General features: G+C 35.1%; 1 protein-coding gene across 2 annotated transcripts in view; it reads left to right on the top strand.

The window, feature by feature from the left end:
• The window catches only part of LUZP2 (leucine zipper protein 2), a 252885-nt gene that overhangs the window by 40902 nt on the left and 192314 nt on the right, over positions 1-19669 (top strand). For both annotated transcript variants that reach the window (XM_013177762.3, XM_048050882.2), the window contains one exon: positions 16723-16769. The gene's annotated coding sequence lies outside the window, so the exon portion shown is untranslated. The remainder of the gene's footprint in view (positions 1-16722; positions 16770-19669) is intronic.

Genomic DNA, 19669 nt, shown 5'->3' with positions numbered 1-19669 from the left:
CCAACAGATGGTAGGAAATCTCAGTTTTAGGAGTGGAGTGCCTCTACTGTGATCTAAACCTAAATGTTTTTGTCTGTCTTCTCAATAATATACAATATTGAGAATGTTTTGTTCAGTTGCAGACAGTGTGCTGTTTGTCCTTGTCATGAAAAGAGCAGAAGACAGTCATAACAAATTGGTCACAGTGAATGTTGTAGTAATTGTATGGGCTAAATGGCTGATGACAATTGCTCCAAGGTAAATGAACTCTGTATGATTGTCTTTTTTTTTCTGAAGAATTCCCTGGGTGTGTTATTCACTGGAAAACAGGGCAATTCTGACCTCAGGGGATAGAACTGAGTGGTTTTGTGATGCTGTGGTTCTGTGCTGGCCTGCTCTTGAATAAATTAATACTTACTGAAAAGGGTGCTCCATTTTCCAACTGTAAACACGAATGATTCCACTAAACAAAAATGAACACCCATCTGTGAATAATAGTAAATAAAAGCTTAAGCCAAATGAATAAGAAGCTACGTTGCCACTTTATTATTTGTCTTTTGTTGCTGCATATGACCTTTGGTTGAGTGGAGGTGTTTCTGTAATGCTTACCTATTCTGACAGATCCAAACTCATTTCCTCCAATGGTTAAAAAAAAAAATAAAATAATGAGAATACTCTTGCTTTTGTGAAGTGCAAAAAAGTACAGACAACACAATACCAAGCACACCATATGGTATGACAAAGCACTAATCACTGAAATAAAATATGTATGTATAACCATCTCTTAGGTATATATTGCAAACTATCAAAATTATAAGGCAGGTTACTTATGATAATGGCACTATTGTTCTCGTTTTATACCATGGAGATTATAAATTCTTTTTTGTTGTTGTTGTTCCCTTCACCAAAATGGTACCTTGTGTATCTTCATTTTAACAGTAGGAAGAATCAATATGGGGACAGAATTGCTCAAGATTAGCCAATTATGTCTTCAGAACTTCCTGTCAGCTTTACAATAGGTAAATGTTAAAATGCTTAGTCCACCTTGTCATGTCTCTACTTTTCTTGAAGCAAAGTCATGTTATTGGGGGCAACAAATGAATGTATTCAAATGAATTTATTGGAACAAAACTTTGGTTTTCCATCTACTGAAGGAGAAGCAGTAAGTTTTAGTCATGCTGACAATATATACAAGCACGAGGCCTGGTATTGTTTAAAAGTAACAACTGACATGGTGGAAAACTATGCATACGTGAAAAAGGGAGAAAGAGGAATAAGAGAGGCAAGGAGGTGATGGGTAGAGATAATGACATGAAAAACTTGATATGCTTTTAAAAGTAGAGAAAAAGTAGAGATGAAGGACTGTGGTAAGAATTGAGTAGTTATTTGTAGGTTTAAAATTGTAATTTCAAGGAAAAATATTAAGGGGGGTGGGCTGAAGGTGAGAGCTGGGTTTCTCTTTCAAAAACTACTCCAAGATAGCAAAACTGAAGTTGTATCTGTCCTAGTCAGAGTGTCCAGATGGACACCATTACAAGTTGATTATAGTGGATTATAGTGATTTCTCTTTTTCTTTATAAACAACAAACCATGAGCAATAGCAGTTACTTCACCTTTCCATGCAGTCATGCATAACACTCTTCCATATGCATGTTTCATTTCACCTATAGAAATATAGGCACATTCTGAAGAATTTTGGAGATATCAACTGTTCTTTCCAAAAAAAAAATACCCGTTTCTTAGGGTTAATGGTCTTGTCTGTGACACCTCAAAGGGAAATGCAAGCTATAGAGTGGTTTCATAAACCTATAATATAACAGGTTTTTGGTTTTTAGATTTTTTTTAAGTTAAAGGATAGTTGCAGAGAAAGTACTTTAACAAGAATGAACAACAATCACTGATGATTAGAATTGTAACTTGCTAAGACATTTGCTAATGACTTTTTGAATTAGCTGCAGAAGACCAGGCTGTTCATAGACTCCCTGACCCAAAGAATTTGGAAATGATCAGCTTTATTTACCCATGACATATGAGACTGAAGTACAAAAGAAAACATAAGTCTGTGTCAGAGGACTTAAAGTAATGAAGATGGGGGTGAGGGGGAATACAGAACTGATAATGTACTGAAACTGAAGCATGACATCAAACCCCCTGTGGTTCATATAGTCATGAAGGAAGTATACTGACTGTCAGAATCCATGCTCCTTCAGGAAAAAATGTAATATAAAATAGATCAGTAATTAGCAAGGAAGTTGGAAGTTGAAGTTGTTTTCCATCTAACTTTGTCAATTCTACCTGACTTCTGTATGGGCATTTAGAGAGAAGATGGATCTTTGTTAGTCTCAGATAACGAAGTTTCAAAGGTTCTTTGACAACTTTGTTCACTTCCTCTACAGTGTGTGCACTTCATTAGTGTATTACTTCTGTCTGCTTAGGTGTGTAACAGAGACTTAGTCAATGACAGTATTTAAATTTACGAAGACCTTGGCTCCCAGGAGCTTTTCCCTATTGGGTCTCACAGAAGCCAATGCAAGATTAACATTCACAGGACCCTTTTGATCCTGTAAGAAAATGCAAATGAAGGACCAAGTAAATTGATGGGGTAGTACAGACAAAAGCACTTTTTTTGTGTAACCTTATGAATAGCTACCAGAAGGTGTTTTGGGGAGTAAGGCTAAACATTTGAAAACCAGAGATTAAAGATGAGTTTTCTGTTCAGACTTGTTTTTCCTGCAATTTCTCTTTGGGATTTGAGCATGAGTTGTCCATTAATTTCAGTAGGCCTAGGTTCCTAAGAGTGCCTCCTGTTATTTTTCACTATTTACTTGGTTGAGAAAGATAGGACTCATTTGTTACTATTCTACTGAAAAGCAAGTTTTGAGATCCTGGTGTGAATAATTTATTAAAAATATATACATATACCTCTACCTAAAATTATATTTAAAAAATCTTGATGAAACACTTCAGTATTTCAGGGCTGTTGATCTCTGCTGTGAAGGATAGTCTTCTTTCCTGGACACTTAATTGTTGAAAGAAATAAAGGTTGAGAATTGTTGCAAGAAATAAAGGTTGAGTTTTCAAATGAGATGTAATGTACTTTGCTTAACATAAACTTCAGTATAATTGGAGTCATCGCCTCCTTTAATGTGTCAAAACCACATATGACAGGTGACAAGACTCTTAAACAAGCCCTCAAAGGTTTCTCTAGACTAGAGCTACAGATTTTCAGGGCTAGCATGAAGCTTGTTAGTTCATGACATTAGTTTGATAGAGTGCAATAGGGTATTAAATTGATTTAAAAAAAAAAATACCCAAGTCTGTTCTGGAATTTTTTTCTGTAATAAGTGCTGTTACACCTACACCTACTGTACATGTATCCTTGAAATAAAAGCATTTGATGCTGCACACAGAAGACTGACTACTTCCACAGCTCCAGGTATCCCTAGAAAATAAGTGGATGCACCTCAAATTGAACCCTGAAATTTAGGTCCAGTGTAAGGCAGCATGTTCTAGGCATAGCACCCTTTTCTTCCTCTTAGGAGTTCAAAAGTAGGTTTTCTTGCAAGCACTAACTACTAGTTTGTTTCTTAATCTTTTTCATGTGCATATATTGGGGCTATCTGCCTGGGTTTCTAACCAGCAGAACATGAGTGTTTTTGTAGATTTTTTTTTCCACCCTCCCTGTTTTCTGGCAAATCAAATCCATGGGAAAAACTCTTCCTGGGAAAGACTCTTCCAGCCCTCCTGCTTGCAGCAAGATGCTCACACACATAAGAAAGCCCCATCAACTGTAACCAAAGCTTTAGTTCGAATACCTTAAATATTTAAGATGCCCTGCGTTATGTTCTTGAACAACACGTAACTAATGATCAAAACAAATACAGTGTGTAATATGTTTGTAATTTGTGGCAAGGATCAAGTTCGTGTGTGTGAGCCTGCCAGAAAAAATAACCAACTGCTAGAAATAACCAATTAGATTGTCTGTAACTTTTAGATGAAGCATGATGAATTAATAATAAAATTAAGCTAATAAAAGAAGGGTGCCTAGTTAAAAAAAAAAAAATAAAAAAACAGTGGATGTCTTTCTCTGTAAACCTAAGTCATATTAACCTTGTAATTTGCATGCGGTAAATTTCCTGATCTTTTGTCCCGGTATCTGGAAATGGGAAAACTATTTTATTTGCTTTTATAATCACTAGAATAACCCAGGAAAAATAGCTTTCCCCATTTCATTACTACTTAATGTAGATAGAGAATCAAAGTTATGGAAATGACAAGATGAATTCATCCTACCGTTCTTTTGTTATATAGCTGGGGTTCATGAATACAGATGTGATTTACACCACTGGATTTGTTATCTTATGAAGCTAGAGATCCAGCACTGCTGCAAGTTACTCAACTTCATGAAATCCTGATGTATGCTTCTATGAAAAACTCCGTTAAATTCAAAAAGTTGTTTTTAAATTAATTTTCAGAGGGTTTCAGGATTTGAAAATTGGGTGTGCTTAATAAATAGTTTCTTTTGAGCTTGCAGGAAGGTATTTGCAAATCTTAATACGGCAACTCATCCTGGGATTCAAAGGTGAAATTTTGAATGGTAGTCAGGTTGGGAGTTCTTAGGTAGGGTCTGATATTAAGCATGATTATTCTGAGAAGAAACACTGAAGGCGTAGAGGCAGACTTTCTTCATCCTCCTACTCTCTTAGAGCCTTACAGCTGATGCAGAGGATGTGGTCACAAGGGTCTGTCCTGTCCTTGAGTAGGACAAATGCAGCAGCCCTAGCTCCTGGTCCTTTAAACCAGTCTGGTGCTCTGCCTCAGCATCAGGAGGTGGCCGTTTTCGCATTCTTTACGTGCCCCAGACCATTCTGTACATTGCTCATGATGCACATATCTCTCTGCAAAAGTTATCTCAATGTCCTAAAAAGCTTTTGGTAAAATCACTGTAACTGGCTTTAAGGAGGAGAGAGACTTGACTTGATATGAATGGTAGGTTACTTTCCTAGATCAAAACCAATGAAATTGGAAAAAAGACTAAAAAATGTTGTTTACAGCATGGGAAAATTATTTTCTAATAGAACTTGGAGCACAAAGAAAAACTTATTAATAATTTAGAAAGGAGTATTAATGGGCATTGAAAAAATTGGCTGCAGACAATAGATCATTTGGAAAGAATGGGGAGGCTAACGTGGAAAAACTCATCAGAAACAAATAACTGGCAGATTTAGGGTAGATAAATTTAAGAAAAAGTCTGCACAATAGAGTTAAGTTATAAAGACTTATAATTGCTACATCAAAGTTCCTGCAGGAAAAGTATTTCATTGTTCTTTTAAGAGAGCAGCAAACACCTCAGCTGCTCAACACTCCCCTCTCCCCCCCCTACATCCGCCCCCCCCCCCCCCCCCCCCCAAAAAAAAAAACACCTACTGAAGTCATTAACTACTTTACAAGAATTATAATGGGAGTACACCTATGTCAAGAAGCACCATAGCATAAGAATAGTACACCAAATAAACTGAAAAATAATTGATTTAACAGAGATGAGGCTTAATACTCATTTAATGAGATGTTTTCTTATCAAAATTCTTTTAAGAGAACTGATTTGTGCAGAATATCAGATGGTAAGGAACTAATTAAAATGGTTTGTATAAGAATGTGACTGTTAGCAGAATAGGTTAAGAGAAATAAATAAAAGTTTTCAAGTTTGTTTTATTTAGACATAAAATGTAAGCCTCAGAAAGGAAATTAGCTATTATCTGAAATTAACCTCCCTGTCAGAATCCTGAATAGCAGTTATCGAGTTACTCCTATGAAATACCAAAAAAAAAAAAAAAAAAAAGTTGTTTTTTTGTAAATCTGGTATAATATTTTTTTCTAGTTTGTAGCTCTGAGAATATATGCAAAAACAAAGCTCTGAAGCATATCACCTTAGTTCATTTTTGAGACTGAGTACGTTTCTAACTGTATGCTGTAATATCTATATATTTTTTTAATCCTGTTACAGTTTTCAGGCTTGCAAAGACCACATTTCTGTTAACCTGATAGTATAGTTACATGAAAAACATCTGTCAATTATTCAGATGATTTACAATTATTTACTACTTAAAATGAGATTTTTATGCAGCTGACTAGAGACCTATGCCACTTCTAAGGAAGTTATGCAGCAGTGTTTATTCATCACCACCTGCTGATTTGAGAGCAGCAAGAATCACAAATAGAGCTGCTATATGGCTGAAGAATATGAATGCCCAAAAAGGAGAATGGCTAAAGAAAGGCAAATATATATATATGTCACATACACAGTATATCATCAGTAACATGCCAATTGGATTTGAAAGGTATATTGCCAGGCTGTACGAAAACTATAAGCAGTATCACCTTGTATAAAGTTCAAATAAAATTCTATTTTTTCAATCTACGTTTCTATACAGAGCTTACTACCTGAAGACAAAAAGGGCTAAGATTTTGACTATTTAGTTTGAAAATGTTTGTTTTCAGGTGACTGGTCTTCTCCACAGCTTTATGGACTTTTTTTTTTCATCTCATTTCTTTCTCCAAGTTTTTTGTTATCCATCCCCCAACAAGTAACTTTTAATTTTTCAAAAAGATGTTACTCTTATTATTACCAAGAGAGACTGGTGATTCTTCATGAGTCTGATAAATGGCATAATCCTGCCAGTTGCTTAGTGTATTTGGCACTTACTCAGCCTTGTCTGCTTCTAGCAAGAGCTGTAGTGCAAGGCAGCCTGAGTACCTGAATCCAACAAGGTATTACTCTGCCTAAGATGGAAAATAGATTTTTAAAAATTAGAAAGTCCAACAAAATGGATGAGTGGTTTCAGAAAGCACTTTTAGGCTGGATGAAAGTATTCAGGGATATCAAACCTAAACTCCAAAGGGTTGTACTGTAAGCCATATTTATTGATGTTCTGCGTATGTTCTTTGCTAAGTTCTAGATCACTCGTCATTATATGGGGATTTCCAAGTTTCAGAAAGTCTAACAGCTCAGGAGATCAAAGAGCTTCCAATGGAGCTTGGTTTATTTTATGTATGCATTGGTATATTTTTCGTTTCCTAAATAAAAATAAATGTACAAATGTTCAATTTTATTGGAGTGGAATTAAATGCTCCTGTAAGTTAGAATAGCACTAAGATAAGGGTTCAGTTGTTTGGTTTATCAGGCATTGTAATTACTCCTAGTATGAGTAATTTAAATAATTGAAGTGGAATGAGTGGTTTGTCTCCAGTTAAATTAAACCCACCACAGTTACTTAAGGTATCTAATCTTATCTTGCTTCAGAACATTTCTGCAATCAGGCTCAGTCAAGCCACCTGAAATTATGGCTGTAAAGGTTTGAGCAAGGTTGGGGAGAAACAATAATGTGTTATTGAATGTGTAATAATAACATAGTATAATTTCTAACTATAGAAATGTGGTTTTAAGACTCTTGTATTCAGCACTGTTCAAGATTCTGCAGCAGGCTGAGTAGTTCACTTTGTGGAAGGATGCCAAGGGTAAGAAGTTGAAGTATTAAAGAGTTTAAAGGTTAGTATAGGGATATTAGAAAGATTTTGGTAAAGGAAGGTATCTTCTCTAGATGATGACAAACACAAAATGGGAAGTTTACTTCCCTAAATCCTATACGTTATGGTTCTTGATCATGTAGTCTGCTATCACATTAACCTTTTGGTGGGCTTCATGTGGTAGCTTACAGTCCTCTGACAGATTGTGTAATTAAAGATAATTATATGCCTGGTTTGTAATCTGGAAAACCTATTCTTTCTGTTAAAATCTGATGGAATGAAGCCCAGTTAAAAAAACTACAATAGCAAAATCTTGAACTATCTAACAATAAAGGTCATTTAGTATGAGAATATAAAGATCAAAGAAAATATGTGAAAGCTTAATATGGAATAAGTTATCAAATTTCTTATAGGACTGAGTAAACTAAAGGAAACCACGAAGTATTAACTTGCATTTTGCAGATATACAGTACTTTCTGAAGTTATTCCTACTGTTTATAAACCTTTTAATTGTCAGATTTTTTAAAAAGTGTTTTGCACATGAATCTTCAGTAGCTAAAGAAAAGTGATTAACTCAAGGATTGTATAAAAAAATCAAACAATGGTTCTTCATAAGCTAAGACTTGATTTAATACACTGTAGAGGGTAACCATCTAAAATGTCCTGGCTTGGCCTAGATAAATAACAAACATCACTAGGAATGCTCTAATAATGTATTGAGTTAATCTTTGTCACACCTGTTCTGTTACAGATAAAAGTCAACAGCCAAGAAGGTCTCCGTACAGTATGAACTGATAATAATTCTTTGTTTACCATTTCTAACATATAACCTCCCTTTGTGGCTTCTTAATTCTATATTGGACAACACTCCATATTAATGTATTGCTTCATACTTCAATTTGACTTATATTGATAATGGGCTCACCTTCTGGAGAGTCAAAAAAAAAAAAAAAAAACACAACCCAACAGCCTATTGTATGGCAACCTAGCTGCAAATCTGCTAGTTTGGAAAGGGACACGAGGATTGTGGTGTTTAATTTGAAGGCTATAGCAACATGATATTAATATGAAGGCTATAGCAACATACTTCATCCTTATCCTCCAAGAGTCTCAGTCCACTAATTCCTTAACTGTGGCTTAAAAAAAAAAAAAATCTTGCTATACCTTTCATCATAGACAAGTACAAGTCTGAAGAGTAAGCAGAAATGTGTCTAAATTAATATGTAGATCATGTGTTCTCCTATTTGTAGAACAACAACAAAGCCGTTTACCTTGTTATTGTTTTTTCTCCTTTCCTTAATTTAATTTTCCTATTTAAGTCATTTACTGTAGGTCAACCTTCTGCTGGGTACCTTGGCTACAAGCAATAGTCAAGATAATCTCTCGGTCACTTACTTAAAACTATGAAAAGATATGCTGCTTTAAGTGCAGAGAGGTTTGTCTTCTGAGAGACTCGGAATATAACCTCGTAAAGATAGAGCGTTAGAACTACCAGAGAAATGCTTTGGATTTGGTGGTGTATGTTTTCAGTGAAGCTAACGTTGAAAATTGAATATAACTACAAATTTAGTTGAAAATACAGGAAAAGATAGTTCTAAATACATAATTTCATAGTCGTATCTCACGTTTAATGTGTGCAGAATCTGAAATGTGTCTTTAAGCAGAACTTTAGGAAGCTCACTATCAGTGGGCTGAGCAATGTATTATCACCTACGAGGTACTGTATGAATGTGCTCAGTCTTCATGCCAGACAAAGGGAGCTTAAACAATTCAAGTGCCGTTAGAGGGTAGCGTTCTGTATCATGGTAGGTACTGTAGGTCAAGGTATTGTTTTACTTCGCTTAGGCCACAATGAAGACTTGCTTTTCCTAGCAAATTACACTGTAAAGTGCTTTTTCTGCAGGTCTTTATTGAAATGCAAGTGTGGACCACATCAGCCTACCTCATGCAGAGTTCAAATAAATGACTTTTCCACAGAACCTACTGTGGTTAAAAAACGGAATTGGAAAACTGCATAGTTACATAGATAGAAACCATTTTGCACGCTGTTCTTCAATGTCCACCTTTGCATGAGCTCATTGTGACCCAGTTTTGCTACGATAAAAAAAATCATATCCCTTCTCCAACCTTCTAACCAGTGGTAATAAAACTAGAATAGTTGTTAGACATACAGGCTGTTGCAAGAATTGATGTTCCTTGAGAGAAAGCAATGATCCACCCAGCAATAAGGTGACTGTTTGGAGCTTTTCTTTTAGATGTGTGCCCTGATACGGTCCCTTGTGTCATTATTGGTTTCTCCAGCGTAGCTTTCCATCTTAATGCTGATCTATTTTCCTTTTACTTTCCCTAATAGAAAACTAGGTTAGGGAGGAAATATTGGAGTAGACAGAGGATCTGTTGCGATGATAGGTGTTGTGTGCTTGTGTTACTCTTAAGGGATTCACGTGTGAATATTTTTTCCAGATTTTAGAATATCTATAAGGACAGTGCATGAATGAGCGTTGACTTTTAATTATGAATGGAAATAATAAAGCAAAAATTTGTTCCTGTAAATAGAAAATATATCTGTCTTGAAGAAAATAACAGAATAGTCTATATATCTATCTAGTTGGTTACACAGGGTTTTAGTGTTACAGTCATTTTAACATCCATTTAAGCATGGGAATTTCAATAAGATTTTGGAGATGTCTGAACTCTGTCTTGAGGTATCTTGCCTACACTTCTCGTTTAAACTTTTCCAAAATGACCATGCATGAGATGGTTTTTTCACACTTGTGAATGCATTTCCCTTCTGCCCTGCAGCAGTCTTCACGTGGCAGAAGAGGGCTCGTTTGCCTTTTTCAGTATGTTCCTCCCTATCAGTCTTTTAGGTTTTTCAGTTATCTTAAAAACAGGCTTATTCACTCTTCTTTTAAAATGATTACTTTGCAGTTTTAACAGCTTTTGTATTTATGTGAACATAATTTTACATCCTGTTTCATCTAAAGAAAGTGTGGACTATGTTTTGGAAGCATGTTCAAACCTCTTACCTTATCACTTTGGTTGCAAGGTGAGCTAGAGAAAGAAACAGAGCTTAAGGATTGCAGCTTGATCTGGACTGGGCCAAAATATATAAATTGAATCAAAGTCTAATTGATAAGACATCTTGGGTGACATATGGTACATCCTAGGCTTGACCAGGTTCTTAACAATGATAAAATGGTGCATTTTATGAAATGTAGAAATGACATGAAAAAGTAATCTTAGATGCCACAGCTCTGAAATGTAGTTTTTGTTGGTTTGTATTGTTTAAAGATGAAGAAATTGTTGTAAGGTAATTAATTAGAAATACTATGACTTTGGTTTTGATTTGAAAGTCAGGAATGCTTGAGTAAATGAGAAAAAACAAGTTTTTTGAGCATTATTTTCTCTTGGTGCCATCAAAACTTAGATTTATGTGAAGTTTTTTTTTTTTTTTTTTTACATTTGGGGTGTTGCATTAGTTTGTTCTATTTTGGCTCCTACAGTGCACCTTTTGAGTATAAATGCTTTGCAGAATGGCAAATGACGACAGGAATTGTGAAACCTAAACAGCACAAATGGATTACTGTTATTCCTTAGTTCTTGACTAAGATAAGGCATTTTTTTAATCAATCTTAGGTGAAAACTATTTGAGAATCGTAAAGGTATCAGGATTTATATTTTCCTAGCCTTTCAAAAACGATTTAATCACTCTAATAATTACCTACTTTGTTTTTGGTGACTACCTAAAGGTCTATTGCAATATCTGTGTAGGACTGCATCATGCTCTAGCTGAAATGTAACAAGCGAAACAGGGTATCATCTATCAACTTTCTAGACAGATGTTTAAGGCTCACTGAAGATATGGAAATATGTTAAACCTCTTTTATCAACTTGATTAATTCAATTAAACATTTGCATTCACTGAGTAATATCTTTTTTTTTGGGGGGGGATTGATACTGAATATAAACTTGTTAGTCATTCTCTAGATTGTCAGGACTTCATTTTTGTTTTTAACTAAGGCGCATTAACTCATACACTGTCATTAATGAGATTGCAGCTTGATAGCTGATTCTTCTTTCATATAGATTAAGGGTTGGAAACCAGAATTAGACTCAAAGCTTTGTAACCTAGTACTGTATTAAAAAGCCAAAATAAAACCCAAACAAACCCTTCTCGATATCTATTCAAATGTGAACAGTAACACTCATGAAAGAATTGAAGTCCCAAGTTATTTTGGGTTGGTTTAAGTAAAATGTTTTTTTTTGGGGCGTTGGTTTAAGTAAATGTTTTTCTGCAGTGTTTTTTGTTTTTTTTTTCTTTGGAAAATGTAAACTAAATAAAAAGCTTTCTAAAATAATTTTTAGACTACTTATTCCCCCCCCCCCCACGCCTACATCTTTTTTTTGTTGGTGTTGAATAATTCAGTGGAAAATTACTAAATGGTCTCAATAATGCTAATTGAAATTAAAAGGTAGTGACACCGTAATTAATCAAGTGTTCAACTTGTTTTTGTATTAGTACTTTTAAAATCTGCCTGGTATTTTTAAGTAGATGTCTAATTCAATATACCTACAGGTTTTAATTTGAAACTATAAATGAGTAAAGAAAAAGAATTCCTGTGTTACGAAACCTTTTAGGTCAGATTCTGAGAAAACAGTGATTTAGCTGAATTCAGTGGAACCATTAAGGTTTTCATGAGCTCAGTATCTTTGTTCTGAGCTTATATTTTCGTTGTCTTTTTCAGTTTTCACTGTAGATAGGATCACTGATGGCTACAGAGAAGTACAGATGCTGTTTTCCTTCTGTGGTTTTCAGTACTGCACAGGGAGGCAAATGCAATGACTTAATATCCAATTTTTTTCAGGTAGATCGAACAAAAATGTCCCTGTCATACTCGTTTGGTCTGCTTGACTGATTCTTTATGCTGTTCATTACCATACATTTGTATGGACTGTGTAAGTTTTAGATGATGAATGATATGTGCATTAAATGTATGTACAATTAGTACAATAAATATATTTAATGATGTGATAGTCTGATATGACTGCTTCAGATGGCTTTTACTTTGTGTTGAAAAAATGGTGCAATTGTTCTGTTATAATGCAGAGACCTGCAAGAGTTTCTAACTATGCAATTATAATATTAGTGTGACAATCTTGCTGTTGATGTAATGCAGCAATTTTCTCTGAATTCCCATTAATTCTATATTTATGGCATATTGATACGATCTTGATAATATAATTCTAATGCATGTCATATCTAATAAAGGTTGATTTAGAGCTGCACTTTTCTTAGCTTTTCAAGAACTATTTATTTCATAGGATATAACAGAAAACAGTTGGAAATATTAAGAATTTCCCTTTATTTTTTTCAAGGAAATCCAGTTATGTGCTAGAGCCTTACACTACTTCTGCTTTATTGTGAAAAGCTATGCAGACTTGCTAAGGAGAGGGTATGGAAAGGCGCCTGTGTATATCGCTGGTACAAATGAGATCATGCAGCATGTTCTAGTACAACTCTGAAGATAACGTGGAACATTGTCCTCTGCTCACAGTCTCTTACGGTATCCTCTTTTGGCCATAAAAGCGCTGTAACTACTTGTTTATTGTGAAACAATAGAGTAAAGCAAGCAAAATATAGAACAAACTGGAAAGCATATTTATGAGCACCATAAATAGCTATAACAGTTGCAGGTTGACACAATAAAGGTACTGTTTATGCATTTTTTCTACACTAACAGTAATTATACTGCACATTATCTAAATCTCCAGTTATACTTTCTGTTGAGATTACTCATGATGGTATGTAGCACGAAGTCATAAATACTTAGTGTAACATGGGATTCCTGTTGAAGAGCTTATCAGTCGTAGCTTCTCTGTGATTCCCTCCCCCCTGCCCCAAAAATGACTCAAGTTATTTCACACCATAGGTTCCTAAAAGGTCAATGGTGCTCTAATTATATATTAATTTATCAAAAATGCTTAAGTACTGCAGGCATATGTGTCTCAGTAGCGTGGATATCAACTCTGATATTTGGATCGTTGGGATATTTGTCAAATCCAACACTGAAATAGCCTATTGACTTAGTTGTAATAATTCTCTTGGCTCACGTTCAATCTCATTAGAACCGTAGAAGGCCAAATGCTTTACAATAATTGGATTTAATTTCTTTCTAAACACTTTTTTATTTATTTATTTATAACTGGCGGCGAGTTAGGATTCAAATACAGTACTGGGAGAGCAGATCTGTCGTATAAGTATAAGTATGGGTGCCCGCCAGCCTTTAATGTTTTAAATTGAGAGGGGAAACAGCAAGCACGTTTGAAATGACTAAAAATATTTTGAGAAAAAATATTGGTTTAGCTTTTTTAGTGTTCTTTATTCAGTGCCTTAATTTCTGAAAGAAAACTTTGTGATGCCGTAATGAATTGATGATAAACTACTTGATGGTCCACTGAACTGATGGTAAGTATGATATATTCAGCTTAAGAAGAGAATTCTTAAAAACAAACAAACAAAAAAAACCAACACGTTTCTTACATTGTAAAAACTGTTCTGTTCTCACACAAGGTCAGACCAAATATGCATTAGAGAAGTCCTCTTGAACTCAGACTTGAAAAATAATAAAATTTAAAAAAAAAAATTTGAAAAAAAATTAACAAGTTCTTACAGCAAGTTTTAGCATGCTTCTGACATATGTTGAACCTTACACCCAGAGTAAGTCCATCCATTGTGGAAGAAGTAGGAATGATTCCTGAACCTTTCAGGGCTACTCAGATGTGACTGAAACTTGTTATTGGCTTATTTTGCTGAAAATACTATTAAGCTATTGTTGCCTAGCCTTTTCAGCTTTTAACCCAATTAGTCTCACAAATGGAAAAAAATCTTTTTTTGAGAATTGATTTTAATTTTCTCTGGGAGGATTACCAGTATCTTTTGTTTTACAGAAGTCAGACTTAAGCAACTTAACATTACGTATTAAGCAAGGTATTATTTCAGATTTAAACAATAAATAATTCTTTAACTGCTTGTGTTTGAATTGTCGTATTGCCTTTGTATGCACGTATTCTTTCTACCTTCGGCGTATAATGCATGTTGACTTCAACTGCATTCAATTTTGGTATGAGATGGCAGATTTGCCCCAAGGTATCTAGTGGATATAAGCAAACCCCATCTCTGAGATGCTGAAAAAAAAAAAAAGTAAGTTCTGAAGCAAACAACTGCTGCCTTGAAACACTGTTTCTGAAGATGTCTTAACTCGTTTTTTTCTGATGTTGGTGAACCTGGTAGATTTTGTGATTTAGATTTCAACTAGTCTAGTAATAAAATGAGAAGGCTTGGTGAAACCTTGGACTTGGTGTGCTTGATAATATGTTGTCTGAGTAACACAAGTGACAGCATCTCCATGTTATAGGGATAACCTGTTTTAGGTATGTGAGGGGCTGTTATAACAGCTTCTGCTTCACAGACTTCCAAACACACACACACACAAAAAACTTTTAGTTTTTCTTAATACTAAATAGTGCACTACAGGTTATTTGTATATGTTGAGGGCTCATCTAGTTCTTAAACTTGTACAACTTACACATCAAGAAGTAAAGAAGACTGGATTTTCCTATTACTGTTTTCTTTCAATTCCTCCCTTCTCTCTAGCACATGTAAACTGTAAACTTATAGTGAAGTGATTCAGCACTGCTGACTCAGTGGTCAAGAAAGAGAAGTCGAGAAATTTCTTACTAAGTTGGCTTTGCTCTTGTTTCCTACCTTCTGAAATCCTAGAACTTTTGGCCATAAGTAGTGGTTGGATCAAGTCTTGCTGTCACTTCCAGAATTACTGCAGTTGTAATATTACATAAAATGTAGGCTTTCCATGTGTAATAAAGCTAGGCAGCCAAGGTATGTTAAGTATGTAATATATAATCAGTGCTGTTTTGGACAGTGGATAAAGAAGTTTAACAGAATGAAATCAAAAACTTTTTTCAATAATCACACGCCTGTGAAATTGCTTGTTTCTCTGCATTTCAACAGCAGACCCCAGTGGGCTGCATGGATTTGCTAAAGGTGCATGGGATAACTTGAGTTGAAAATCTAGCCTGCTCAAAGCAAGGGTAATTATGAAGTTAAATGTATTTATTTTATTATTTTAATGAACTTCTGAATCGACTGGTTCTTAGCTACCAGCGAGGAGCTACCTTGAAAATATTTTAGAAGTTTAAATGACCTTCAAAATGACTTTGGTAGCAGCCATTTCTGAACTCTGAAATTTAAGCTATTATTCCAACACTGATAGTCAGGGCATTTTTCTTTTTTGGTACTAAAGTTAGGCACACTTCTTGGGCAGTTGCATCTTTCGTTTAGCTGAATACAGATGAAGTTTCAATGAATTCTGAGTTCATATTTCTAACTTGCTATTTTTTTATAGGATGGTATTTAAGCTTCTTACTGGAAAATTAAATTTAATACTTAAAAAAAAACGTGATGACATATCAGGCTTCCTCTAAAGATGCTTGTGCAAGTCTCATGAATTAGCTTTGATTCTGAATACTTACTATTCCATGTGTATGCTTGTAAGAGTAATAATAAATATCCTGTCTCACCTGAAACACATACTTTTACATGCAATTGAAGGTGGTCTTAAAGAAGAAACTGGTGGAAACTTGCCCATGTTTTACCCACTTTTGTCACTCATGTGCCTTCCTTTCCCATGCAGACAACTCACGAGGCACCATTCAGAACAAGGGGATTCCTACAGTATTTATGAAAGCATGTGTTGAAATTTTAGCTGTGAGTCAGTCACTCCAAACCTATTATCTCACAAAGTCATTTTTGCTAATACGTCAGGTCTCAGTCACAAGAGCATTAATACAATTAATGCATGCAGTTGATGTATGTGTTTATGCTGCTTGTGTTTATGCAAGTGGATATGAAATACTGGGCCCAAGTACTTTCCAATATTTCACCTAAGACCTTTACCTTTCTGTTTTGGTAAGAACAGTTTGCTCTTCAGCATCTTAGCACACGTACTGAGAGTTCAGTTAAATCAAGGAGTATTTCCAAAGGCAGAAACTCAGTCTACTAGGTAAGGGAAGAATGAGAAGGTGGAGTCGGAAAAACAGGATAAAAAGTTGTAAAAATAAGATTGTCTTATTACTATTATTATTCAAGTGTTTTAGACTGGTTTGCATTTACTGGCTCCTACTCTTCCGTCTTTACAGGAGGAGGAGTTCTTACAAGCAAGATTCTGGATCGCTAATCTACAAAGGTCAGTGCTCCTGAGATATTTTTCAAAAACATACAAAATGTACCTGATTTAGGAACTACTAACATAAGGGGCAGAGAGAGAGACAAACTCCCGTTGGTGATGTTAACCAACCTTCTAATAAGGCTGTGCGTGCGGCAGTGTAACATAAAGAGGAGACAGTTGCTTTCTCAGTTGTCAGCAAAGAAGAGAAACTGGCTCCTGTAGGTCTTGTCCCTTCTGCTCCTGCTTAACAAGTATTACCGTCTCAGAATTACACTGGTAGCTATTTTGCATCCCTGAGGTCTGCGATATGTCCATTACCTAGCTCATAACAACTACCCTTAAGTATTGTTGCCTGCTTTTCTATTTCCTGTTATTTAAATTTCCTGTTATTTAACTTGCCATTTATCAGACTTCAAAGATTGTTATTACTTGGGAACTCAGTGTCTAGTATTTATCCAACATATTGCAGTTCTATGTCTTACTATAAAAGTATATCAAGTTACTGTTCTAGTTATCTATAATGATGCTACAGTTCAACAAAAATAGATGTGTGTGTGCATTCATGTATCTATGTTTGTATACAAACATAAAATAAAATCTGGCATTCTCTGCACTGCAGTAGTGATATAGCATCTAAATCATAATAGAGTCTGCTTAATAGAGTACTGGCCATGATATTGGGATGATTGAGCTCTGCCCGAAGCTTTGCTTCAGTTCATAGTCTTTCACTAATAATAATGATCCTAAAAGCATACTGAAATTAAATGTATTATATTTTCCGAAGTGTCGTGCCTTTATTCTTCTGAAAATATTTGGTGTAAAGTCTTGTGAAGACTTCCACATTGACAATTTTGTTGTTGTACAACAAGATATGTTAATGGGCTGCTTCATTAAGTGCATTTATAGAAATTTCTATCAGCACATATGCATTCAAGATAACTGAATATCACATATGCCATTACTTCATGATTCTTTCTTTTTTCTTACTGCTATTTCCAAAGAATGAAAGTAAAATTGGAACCCCTGCTAAAATAGTTACTTTGTTTAAAAGAAAAAAAAAAAAAGGCATAAGTGAATGTTTTTCTGTTCTGGCAAACGTAAGCGTGTACTATATTATTCAAAGGAAGAGAGAAGATTTCTCTCCCTTAAACAGGTTACGATCTTCCCATATTATCAGTGTATTTAGCCAAACTTGTAAGAGTCTGTGTGATGACTACTTGGCACTTCTAAGGAAATGTATAATTTTTCAGTTTCGTAATAATTGTCCCATTGTTTTATTCTTTTATATATTTAATGTGTAGGTATTCGTACAAGAACATATATAATCACCTTAATTCTTCTTGCTATTCTAGGAGAGTGATTATATATTCAATAAGACTGTCAATAAATTTAACCAAAAAGGGGAAAAATTTAATTGTGAGAGAAAATAAAATATTTTTAAATTGTGTGTGTAATGTTTTTATATGGAAAGTTTCTATCAAAGCTCTTTGAAGTTTGTTATGTGTCAATGTGATTTCCCACCTTTAAGTATGCATAGCACCAAACAAATAGACTTTGTAAAGCCAAGAAATTCTACTGTTCTCATTTTTTATATAAATGATTATTTTCTTAAGGTGTACCTCATGCTGTTAAGATAGATCTCCTCTAGAAAAAATAACAACAACAAAATCTCTGAAGCTCAGGATCTGGGTTATTTAGTTGTACTGGAGGGCTAAAAGGTTGTCTTTTTATGCGTCTTCAGGTGAACAGCTTGAGCACAATCAAGTCTGACAACAGTAGCATTTAAGATTAAGTGTCTTGTCCTTAATTGTAGAAGAAGTTTGCCTCTAAAACTCCAGCTTTTCTTATATCCTACCTCCATTCACCACTGAGCATTTCCCTTAAGAGTAATACAACTTCATCTGAGCATATTAGGGTTGCAGTTGCTGTAATCCTGGGTTAGCTGCTGCTGCGATTTAATAGTCTGGTTGTGTACAGGCTGTGCCTAAGCGGACTGAGATTCCCCATTCCCATATCATGACCTCAGATGGGAAAATTTGCTGGAAATACCTTCACACTGAGTCTGAGGTGTTCATAGGCTGAAACTGAGCTGCAGCATTATTTTCTTAAAGTATCTTCATAGGATATTCACATGTGAGTAGGACTAAAGTAGCAGTGTTGGAAAGCATGATAAGTTCCTAATTGTTCAGTCAGTTCTGATGAAGGTGGAGAAATTATGCGAAGAACAGTAAAGTGACATCTGGATGCTGCCAGACTCCTTGAGCTGGTGTCACCCAACTTCATGTTGAGTTCCTCTTCCTTGTAAGGATGGTGCGAACCCTGAGCAGAAACCAAGACTTTGCAAAAGGCCTCTCTATTGATCTGTCTCCCCCTCACCCCCCAAAAAGAGGCAAAATTTGAGATTAATTCCTTAAGTTGCAAAATTCCATGATGTGTGTTAAACATGCTTAACTTTAGTCATAAATGATTCTCTTGTGATTCTCTTGATGTACCACTGCCTTCTCCTGCCTCTTCTTCCACCCTATATGTTTGCATATAAAGGAAGGATAGAAGAACTTTTAGCTGCTCATTCTTAGGTGCCTGAGAGGTGTCTAGTAGCCTGGGAAGGTTGGCTTTTTCTGGAAGAGAAAACGACAAGCTGACTGCACTTTTTATGACCTTTTTACTGTTCTGCCATAAGTATCCATGGTAACATGACTGTTTCTTTCATGCTGGTATTGTAGCATCAAAATAACAATAAATGCTGATTTAAATTAATGTGATTGAATAGAACTTGCTGCTAGGTGTGCTGGAAAAAATAGTATACTTGGGACACAAACAGAAGTTGTCAGACATCATTTTATTCTTTTTTTTTTGGCTATGTACGTTGCCTTTTTCTTTTCTTTCTCTCGCTCTCATTTGATCAGGAAGTGTATGTA

This window comes from Anser cygnoides, chromosome 5 (assembly GCF_040182565.1).
Source record: "Anser cygnoides isolate HZ-2024a breed goose chromosome 5, Taihu_goose_T2T_genome, whole genome shotgun sequence".
NCBI lineage: Eukaryota > Metazoa > Chordata > Aves > Anseriformes > Anatidae > Anser > Anser cygnoides.
The sequence above is the reverse complement of the archived record's forward strand: the minus strand, read 5'-3'. Positions and strand labels throughout refer to the sequence as shown.